The following is a 9,802-nucleotide window of genomic DNA, read 5'->3' on the forward strand; positions in this document are numbered from 1 at the left end:
GTGAGAATTAAATAATTTAATTAGAGACCCAGTACCAAGTAAGCATGGGGATTGCAGACACAGAATGGAGGGTGGCGATGGAAAAACAACCACACGACTCACAGATGTGGGAGGGGACCCCGAGGGGATGAGTGAGGAAACGTGCTAACGTCACAGCAGGCAGTGAGCTGCTCCCTGCATGCCGACGGCGTCTCCCAGTAAAACCCCGTGACTTCACTCTCTTCTTCATCACCTTTTTCCTGAGCCTTTCCAGAATTATCTAGGAAAGCGTGGTAAAAAAAAAATACTTAACGTTTAACAATTCCTCCAGCTTCCGGGTAGCTGCCTTTTCTTCTACTAAAAGAAAATGAAATAGCTTAGCTTCAAAAATAGCAACTATGAAGGGCCGATATTTTAAAATAAATTTATTTTTCCTATCTGCTAACCCTGCATTTATCCATACATGTGGATAATACGTATATATATATGTATATATGTATATATATATGGATGATATATATGCCTAAAAAGATATCTGGTGTTTATCTAATATTCATGATCCATACACATTTATAGATAAATAGATATATTTCTATCTCACATATATGCCTAAAAAGATGTCTGGGATTTATCTAATATTCATGAGAGTTATTTCTGATTGATAAAAATTTGATTTTCTTTGATTTTCTGTATTTTCCTGCATAGTGTTGATTTTTTTTACAATGTGCATATATTGTAGCAAATGATTTTAAAAAAAAACAATTGGAAGCAGATATACCAAAATGTAATTGATCGTCAATTTTTGATGATAGGGATATTCAGATGTCTTCTTTGTATTTTTTATGGGAAAAAAAAACCTTTCCTTTTTCCATTTTAAAGTGTATTTTCCTAAAAGGAAAAATGTGAATCTGAGACTGGTGCAGGAGGATTCCAGAGAGGGCAAGCAGAGTCAAAGTCAAGGTTGAGTGACTCCTGGGTCAGGGCGTCTTTTCAGCCAGAAGAGGCTCTGTCGCAGGAAGGATCCGGTATGTAGTCGGGGCTAGGGACCCAGGGTCCAGAGAGGTTGTCATTGAAAGCTGGGCCTCTGACCTGTGGGCATCCCACAGGGCACCGTCTTCTTCCCCCAGGGGACAGCCCTTGGCTCCTGGGAGCTTTAAGCAGTGGAAGCGCCAAGTTCTCACGGCTGTAGGCAGCGCCCTAGGCTGGTGCAGGTTCAACAACCATAGTGAGCACCTGTCCAGCCCCTTGGAGGGAGGGAGCTGAACACAGAGCAAATGGTTTGAGATGGTAAATGAATGCGTGTAGCAGGCAAACGGTTTTCGAGGGAGGAAAACCTTTCAGGCCGGGAAGAAGCCATTCAGAATTGGAGAAATTGAATGTGACAGAAAAGGGAGGGAGGGGCCAAGGCCCCCTGGGTTGGATGAAAAGCTTGGGGGAGAGGCGGGGATACACCCCAGTGTTTATGCTAGGGCGCTGGGTAGGGGCGGGGTGGGGGGGGCGGCCTTAGCTTCGCCCACTTGCGTGTCCATCTTTTCCCAGGACTGTGACCTCCTTCTAAGGTCTGTGTCTAACTCGGCTTTCAGTCCCTCCTCCCCACCGCCTGGAAGGGCACCTGACTCCCTGGGTAAGTGCTCAACAAATGGTAAACTGACCCGAGGAGCTGCTTGCTTCAGTCCCGTCCCGGGGCTTAGGTCGGGAAAGCAGGATAAGCACATCCCATGTGGGGGGCCGGCGTTGCCTTGTTCCTTTGGGGAGACCACTGCGGATGGAAGGCTCTACGTTAATATTCTCGAGTGGAGGGAGCAGCGCATCCAGACTGCCCTCTGCACAGGCTTGTCAACCTCAGACCTTGGGGACAGCTGGAGATGTTCGAGGAGGCGGCAAGGTGCGTGCGCCCCTCTCCCCAGACCCGCAGATGCTGAGCGGTGCCCAAAGAGGCACTCAGGTCGCTCAGGCTGGAGTGAAGCCAAGGGTCCGGTGCACAAAGTGTTCCCATCTCAGAGCATCTCGGTCCTTCTAAGTCACTAAACTCTCCTTCCCCCATCTGGCAAGTGGGAAGGCTCCCTGACTCCAGGACGCCGGGGGGTGGGGAGGAGCGGAGAGTAGGACTGTGGAAAGCTCCAAGCACCGGCTAGCGGGCATCCCCGGGGAGTTGGCGCTGCCTCGCTGGGCCCTGGGACGGGAGACGCCGGGACCACATCCCAGTTCGGAGCGCACCCTCCCCTGCGCCCTCCGGGTCCGCGGTGGACCAGGCCCGCCCCGCCTGCACGCGGCTCTCAGCGGCTCGGTGGCCGGCGTAGCCCGGGCGACAGGCGGAGGGGCTCTCGGGATGGCCGGCCCGGCAGAGAAAAGCCCAGAGGACCCGGTGCCCTGGTGTGCGGGTGCTCCCGCACGCACGCGGCGGGCTGGGTGGCGCGCGCTTCCCCTCCCCCGCGGCCCCAGAGCGCGAACCCGTGACGTCACGGACCTCCCGCCGGCCCCGCTCTCCACCGGGCCGAGCGCGTGCGGCCGCCGAGCACATGGGCCCTCGGGCCGTGCGCGCTCCGGGCGGCCTGGACCCGGAGGAACTGCAGGGGCCGGGAGCGAGGATGGGCCCTGGTACCCCTCGGCACCCCCCGGAGTGGAGCTCCACGCGGAAAGGATGTTGGCGGCCCCGGTGACACGGCTTGGATCCACCTTCCAGTAAGTTAGAATTCTGTCCTCTGCGTTTCTGGAAACTCGTGAGCTTGGAGGGGGGGGGGGGGGGCTTGTGGATAGGGATGCTCAGTGAGTAGCTGGGCGGGGGAAGGGGCTTCGGATTCATATTTGTGTGTGTTAATCGTGCACTTTCCTCATCACCAGACTCCAGGCAGGCATTTGGGTATATCAGATGCCCTGTACATAGAGCTAATTCTGGGTTTTGTGCACTTGATCAAGGGTCTATTGCCTCATCTCTAAAAATAGACCACCCCCAATCAGTACCGGCCTGGGGTCGCAGATGCGCTTCAGAGGCCCCTCTGGTGAAACTGGAAGTCCGTGACCCACAGGATACTCCCTCCATCCTTGGGCCACCTTCTCCTCCCCCACCCCCAAGGTGATTTCCAAAAGCTCAGCAAGTCTGTTCTTTGAAACTTTTGCATTGCATTTCCAGATTTGCTGGGGGCCCCGACAGCCTAATGATGGTAATTCTTTTTGGATGGGCTTGTTGATGTAATGAGGTTTACCCTCCCTCCACTAATGTGCTCTTATTTATGCCAGTGTTTGTGGTCGGTGTAGACTTTCAGGAAGGGCGGCCATGCGGCTGCATGTGTCCGGTGTGTGGATACACCACGAATTTTCCTGATAGTCTGCTGCCAGGGAAGATGCTTCTCGTTCCTCAAGCCCCTGACTTCAGGCCCTTCTAGAAGATGAGGGAGTTTTTAGGGAGGAGAGGGCAAGGTTTTGGTGGTTCCTACAGGTCTTGACGTTTTCCAGAGAGGCTGGCAGCCCCCTCTGCTCATCGCTCCACCTCAGCTAGTCCCGACCCTGGAGCTGTTTTGTTGTTGGAGGAAACCATGGAGAACCGCCTGTTTGTGTGTGGTGGGTGGGCGGAGGCCTTGGGGACTTGGGGACTGTATCGGCTTTGCTGTTTGTTATAGGTGCAGGCCTATTTTGCATACTGGTGCTGACAAGTTGGGACTTGTTCATTTGTCACAGCCCTGTGGTCACAGTGCATCTTTCTAAGGCTTCAACCAGTAGCGTAGGGGTTTGCGTGGACCCTCCGAACCCAGGGTGGAACTTGCTGAAAGATTTGTTAGGAGAAAAGCCTTTCTGGAAGCAGCAGGAAGAAAATCCGAACCCCCTGGCTGGGCAGAGCCTCGTGGCCCGGTCTCCACTGTGTGAGAAGAGAGACATCTTGGAGTTGAGGACTGCCTCGTGGTCTCAGGCACTGGCAAGCGGGCCTGGCTGGGATTCCACGTGAGTCTGTCTGGGGATGGAAAGGCTGGGTGGGTCCAGTGGCCACCCTGAGGCTGTATCCACCGAACCCAGTGGCCATTTGTGATGCAGCCCCATTGTGAAGGGTGACTTTCTGTTGTTATTGTTTCTGTGTCTACTTCGAGTGCAGAATTTTGCATAAACCAGGCTTCTCTTGAACGGTGAAAAGAAATCAGTTTCTTTTTCTGACTGATTTTTTTTTCTCTCCCCTTTCCTGCTCTCCCATGCTGTCTGATGTGCTCTTCCCTTCTTGGCTGCAGCTTTTCTGGGCTGGAAAGAGGGAGCTGGTTTCTCGTTTCTGGAATATCTGACCCCTGATGGTTTGTGTGATTGCTGGTCTGGAGACCTGGTGACTGTCACCATCCACATCCAGTCCGTCCCTTGTGCTTTCAGCTTTCATTCTCCCACATGGCAGGAAGACTGGCCGGCCGGGCTCTGCCTGCCCGGGATGGACACTGTGCCTGGACGGCTCAGTGAAGGGATCCCGTGGGCGATGAGACGCCTCTCCTTCTCCCTCCTTGTGTGAGTGGCCCTGAATGTGGGCAGACCGAAGGCAGGTCGACTCTTTCCTGGGGAAGTGAGGGTAGTTGCCGGGGCAGGTCCCTGTTCCTTGGAGAGGTAGCCATCAGCCTGCCTGCGTCACAGTGGGTGTCTGTGATGTCAGATGTCCTCCTGGTCACTGGGGCTTGTTATTTTGTATTTCCTTTCATAGTTGGGTATAGACACGGCACTGGCCCTAGTTTCTGTTTGTTTTTTTTGTTTTGTTTTTTTTTCTTTCTCCTGATGCCGGTATGTGATATCTGCAAGAGACCAAGAACCCCGTCTTGGTACACCCAGTGTCTGCAGGGCACCCTGACCCAAGATGGGAACGGAGCAATCCTCTGGAATAATTCTGACCGTTAATGAGCCCCACTGATGGTCACTTCTACACCGTCCCCTGAAAACCGCAGAAATTCTAGGTCTTAGAGGATAACACTGCTAAAATGCGTTCTTTGATGGTTGCCTCCTCTGTCTCTTCTGCTTTTCTGGCCCCAAGTAACTAGTAACAGTACTAGTAATTAATAGTAACAGTGACAATAATGGTAGTTCGTGTAATAATGTTGAGATTGTGTATCACGCCTAGCATGTTGTCTGTGATTTATGCTCCCTACAACCCCACGAGGCAGATACCATAAAATGTCTAGCAGTGATGGAGCTCTCATTGCGGGCCCACCTCTGCTCTAAATGCTTTACATGTATTATCATTTACCCTCCCAACAGTCATGTGGATTGGCTTATTGTTCTTGCTGTTTTGCAGACCAGGAACCCACAGCTCAGAGAGGTTAAAAATATCCCCCCAGGTCACACAGAGTCACCTGGGTTTGGACCAGGACCGCCCAATTCCCTGGGCCCACTCCCAGAAGTCGGAGGACAGTGACGTTCAGAACAAAGGCTGCCTCTGGGCCTGGAGCCGCAGGATTGGGTGTGTGGTCCCCTCTCCCCACCTCTCTCAGGCCCAGATAGAAGCCCCGGCACCTTTCCGAAGACACCGCATGCTCTGGCTGCCTGTCTGTACAGCCTCGGAGGGGCAGGCTGCCAGCAGTGAGACCAAGCTTGGGCAGGGGCTTCATTGTGGGGGAACATTCTGGACTGGGGGCCTGGGAAAGAGGGCCTCCGGGGCCCCGGCAGGAGCCATGGGTAGAGGTCAGAAGCCTCAGTCTGGGTGCAGAATCTCACGTGCATTTGCAAAATGCTACCTCCAGGCATCCTGCCCCACACTGTGACCAGCATTTCATTCCTGTGAACCTTCACAGGGAGGGAGCTAACTAAGATCTCTCTCTTTGTAAATGATCAAGTCACCCCCACCCCCACCCCCCGCCTGTTCTGAGTACCTGCCTCCATCCTGGGTGTGTGGAGGTCCAGCAGGGACCCTAACAATACAAAGATTGTGTGTGGTGGCCCCTCTCTCAGCTCTATCATTAAAACCAAGAACAGTTCTGGGTCATAAAACACAGTGGTCTCAGTCATTTTTGAAAATTTATTTTTATTTATTCTATTTTATTTATTTTTTGTTGATCGATCTTTTAATTTTAATTTTTTTTTTTGAGAGATGAAGGGGTAGAGAGAGCGTGTGCATGTGCGAGAAAGAGACAGACAGACATCCAGTGGTTGTTCCACATATGTTTGCACTCATTGGTTGATTGTTGTCACATGCCCTGACTGGGGATCGAGCCTGCAACTTTGGCATATTGGGATGATGCTTTAAGCAACTGAGCTGCCTGATCAGGTCTCACAGTCATCTTTAAATTGCAGAATTCTGAATGGACTTTCTTTTATTTTCTCTTCCTTTTTGGGGGGGTATTATGAGGTGTTGTTTAGCTGCTGCCTGATGGGTAATCTGATCAGCAGTATTATTTATTTGCCTGCCTCTTTTCCCTTGTTGACCATGAATTTCTTTATGTTTTTTTTAATTTCTAAAATTGAATTTATTGGGGTGACATTGGTTAATAAAATTACATAGGTTTCAGGGGTACAGTTCTGTAATACATCATCTGTATTTTGTACTGTGTGTTCACCACCCCGAGTCATGTCTCCTTCCATCACCATTTATTTATTCCCCCTTGGCCTGCGTCTACTTCCTCCCACCCTACTTTCCCTCTGGTAATCGCCAGACTGTTGTCTGTGTCTGTGAGGACCATGAGCTTATTGAGAGCAGCGGCCAGCTGGGGGGAAGTGGGATAGTCTTCACCAGTTTGGTGGCTAACACAGCTCTGGTACTGTGTTGAACTGGGTGGCTGTCGGAACTGCTTTTTTTGCAAGGAGACAAGTGCTGATCAGTCTACAGCTGACATGGTGGGACGTGGAGGGTTTGTCCTCCAGAAAAGGACACTGAAGAAAGAGGAAGAAACCAGCAGAAGGCATCTGGGGACAGTTAAGGGCAGTATCGATCTGGGTTGCTTTGGGACACGTTGCTTCCCCTCGGTTCCCTCGTCGTCCTTGTAGTGGGGGTTGATAGAGCACCAGCTTCACAGGTTGCTGTGAGGAGGAACTAGGGGAAGGACAGCAGGCGGTTAGCAGGGAGCCTGGGCTCATGGTAAGCAGTAGGCACAATTAGCTAATATTATTACTGTTTTAATTATAGGGGTTTGTTACTTCCTGTGGCTGCTTGGAGTGGTGGTTTCTGAATACACTTCAGTGTGTCACGGTGGCATCCGAAAGGACTGCTGGCTAATGGAAGGAAGGAAGAGGTGAGAAGTCAGGAGAGCTGCAGGAGCAGGGCTCAGACAGGACAGGGATCAGTGCACGCATCCTATGGCCCTGCCTTTGCAGGTTGCTTCAGCTCTCTCTGCATCCATTTCCTCAGTTGCTGCTCAGGGAGAGCAGTTTCTCCCTCCCAGGGATGGTGCAAAGCACTTAGCACAGAGGAAGTGAGCTCTTGAGTAAGACAGAAAAAAAGCAATGGTTATTATATATTATTCTTCAGACTCCCTTTTCCTGGTAAGTGAGCCCTAATCGATGTTTGCCATTCTGTTTAGGATTGATCCATTGATGGACTCATTCATTTACTAAGCAGTTGCTATGTGCCAGGCTTTCTAGATGTGGCAGATGCAAAAGAGACAAAACAATCCCTGTCCTCCTGAAGTTTCCATCTAGTCCAAGCCTTGCAGTGGGGACAGGGTGGTCCCCAGAAGGAGCAGGGACAGGATAGAGGTATTGCAGGCAAAAACGACATCCACTCCAGTGCTTTCTCCCTGGCACTTCTGTGTTAATAGATGCTCAGTGCAGGGCCTGGCATGTGGTAGTTTTTATATCCATGCTAATTGCTATATTTGTTGTTATTATGATTATCATTTTCCTTTGGTGGCTGCCTCACAAGACAGCAACCTCTCCTTTCTCCCACTTCCCTTCCTGAGTTTTATTTTATTTTATTTTATTTTATTTTATTTTATTTTCCATTATACTTATTATAGACTGAATGTTTGTATCCTTCCAAAATTCCTGTGCTGAAACCTAACTTCTAATGTGATGGTATTTGGAGACTGGGCCTTTGGGAGGTGATGGGGAGAGACGAGATCCTGAGGGTGGGGTCCTTGTGATAAGAGTGTAAGGAGAGATAGCAGAGAGCTTTCTCCTTTCCTTGAGGACCAAGTAAAAGAAAGTGGCTGCTTCCTAGCCAGGAAGAGAGCTTCCCCGGCCCAGGCCTAATGGATCGCAACCTTGAGCTTGGATTTCCCAGCTTCCAGAAGTATGAGAAAGAAATTCCTGTTGTTTAAGCTGCTTTGCCTACGGTATTTTTTTTTTTTTTATGGCAGTTCGCACAAACTAAGGCAGTATTTGCCATTACTTGATATTCCAGATGTCTGTCTTCTCCCACTAAACTGTAAACCGTACAAGGCTGAGGACTTGATAGCAATCCCTTCATTTATTTTCATTAATTAAACAAGTCGTGTTTATCGTGCGCCTGCTCGGTGCCAAGCACGGGTCTTGGTGTTGGGGATGCAGAAGGGAACGTACAATTCCGAGATTTCTGTGCCAGTGTTGCTCCTGTCATAGCTGGGATGGACAGATAAGGAGCAGGAGACCTAACGAACAAGGACAGTAAGAGCGCATGAGGGGGTCACGCGTTCATTCTGTGGGGATGAGTAGAGCAGGGGCAGGCTCTGCGGGGCTGGGTGGGCTGCTGCGTGAGGTCGGCTGGTCAGGGCAGGCTCCTCTGAGAAGCTGACACTAGAGCCGCCTTCTTGGAGGTGAAGGAGTTAGAATGGAGGATGGTGCTTCGGGCCCCAGGGAGAGCCAGGCTGGGGGCCAAACCCCAGGGTGAGCCTGTGAGAGGGAGGGCGGGAGTGGAGCAGAGGGAGAGGACTGGGTGGGAGTGGCTGGGGCAAGGCAGACAGAGGCAGAAGGGCAAACCGGGTCAAGTGTGGCTGGGCTTTCCTGGAAGTCTTCGGGCCTCTCTGAAGACATTATCTTGTGCGTAGAGAAGTGAGGAGCCACTGAGGGTTTTAAACAGAAGGGCGATTTGATCTGAGTTAGCTTTTGACATGATCCGTCTGGCTGCTGGTTTGAGAAGAAACTACACCCGAGTCGGAAGCATCATAACGCAGGGGCTGGTCTAGGCTGGTAGCGGTGGACACGTCATGGGCGTCTGGACTCCTCGCTGCCGTGTCCCCAAGCATCTAAAACTGCACTGTCCCAGGTGGTAGCCCCTAGCCTCGTGTGGCCACCCAGCACTTGGCACTGAGGCCAGTCTGGGGACATAGCATACCTGTAAAACACACATTGGGTCTCAGAAACTTTGTACCAGAAAAACAATGTGAAAGAATTCTCGAACACATCCTTTACTGTTGAAATGAAATGATGGCTCTGTTAGGTTAAATATGATATTTCCTTACATTTAATTTCACCTGTTTCTTTTAACTTTTATTTACTTATTTTTTTAACGTGGCTACCAGAAAATCCAAAAGTCCTCGTGGCTCACACCTATTTCTCCTGGACGGTGCAGCTCTAGGACAAGGCCTGGGTCGTGATGGGCATTCAGGGAATCAAATGAGTGACAGGGTGCCAGTCACGGTGGATCCCGCAGTGAATGAGACACCATCCCTGTCTTCAAGAAGCTCCCACTGTGGCCAGGGGGCAGATGGCTGGTAGCTACTAGGATGGAGGGAAAATGGGGGAAATGGGGCTCCGGACATCCAGGTATGCTGAAGCTAAGAATCCCACCCAGAAGGGAAACAGGTGAGGGGTCTCTGGTCTCAGTGATGGCCTTGCACACAGGGAACAGAGAGGTGAGGGCGCTGCACCTTGGGACCATGGCTCAGGTGGGAGAGGCAGGGCCGAGGGTAGGGGACTCTCAAGAGCCTTAAAGACTAGGTGGGAGCCGTTTACTTCA

General features: G+C 51.2%; 1 long non-coding RNA gene across 1 annotated transcript in view; it reads left to right on the top strand.

Moving 5' to 3' along the window:
• Nucleotides 1–2,324: 2,324 nt before the first annotated feature.
• LOC118501796 overlaps nt 2,325–9,802 on the top strand; it is a 159,788-nt gene continuing 152,310 nt past the window's right edge. Inside the window, exon 1 of the long non-coding RNA XR_004904452.1 lies at nt 2,325–2,661. This is a non-coding gene — a long non-coding RNA (uncharacterized LOC118501796). The remainder of the gene's footprint in view (nt 2,662–9,802) is intronic.

Source organism: Phyllostomus discolor, chromosome 7 (genome assembly GCF_004126475.2).
Source record: "Phyllostomus discolor isolate MPI-MPIP mPhyDis1 chromosome 7, mPhyDis1.pri.v3, whole genome shotgun sequence".
NCBI lineage: Eukaryota > Metazoa > Chordata > Mammalia > Chiroptera > Phyllostomidae > Phyllostomus > Phyllostomus discolor.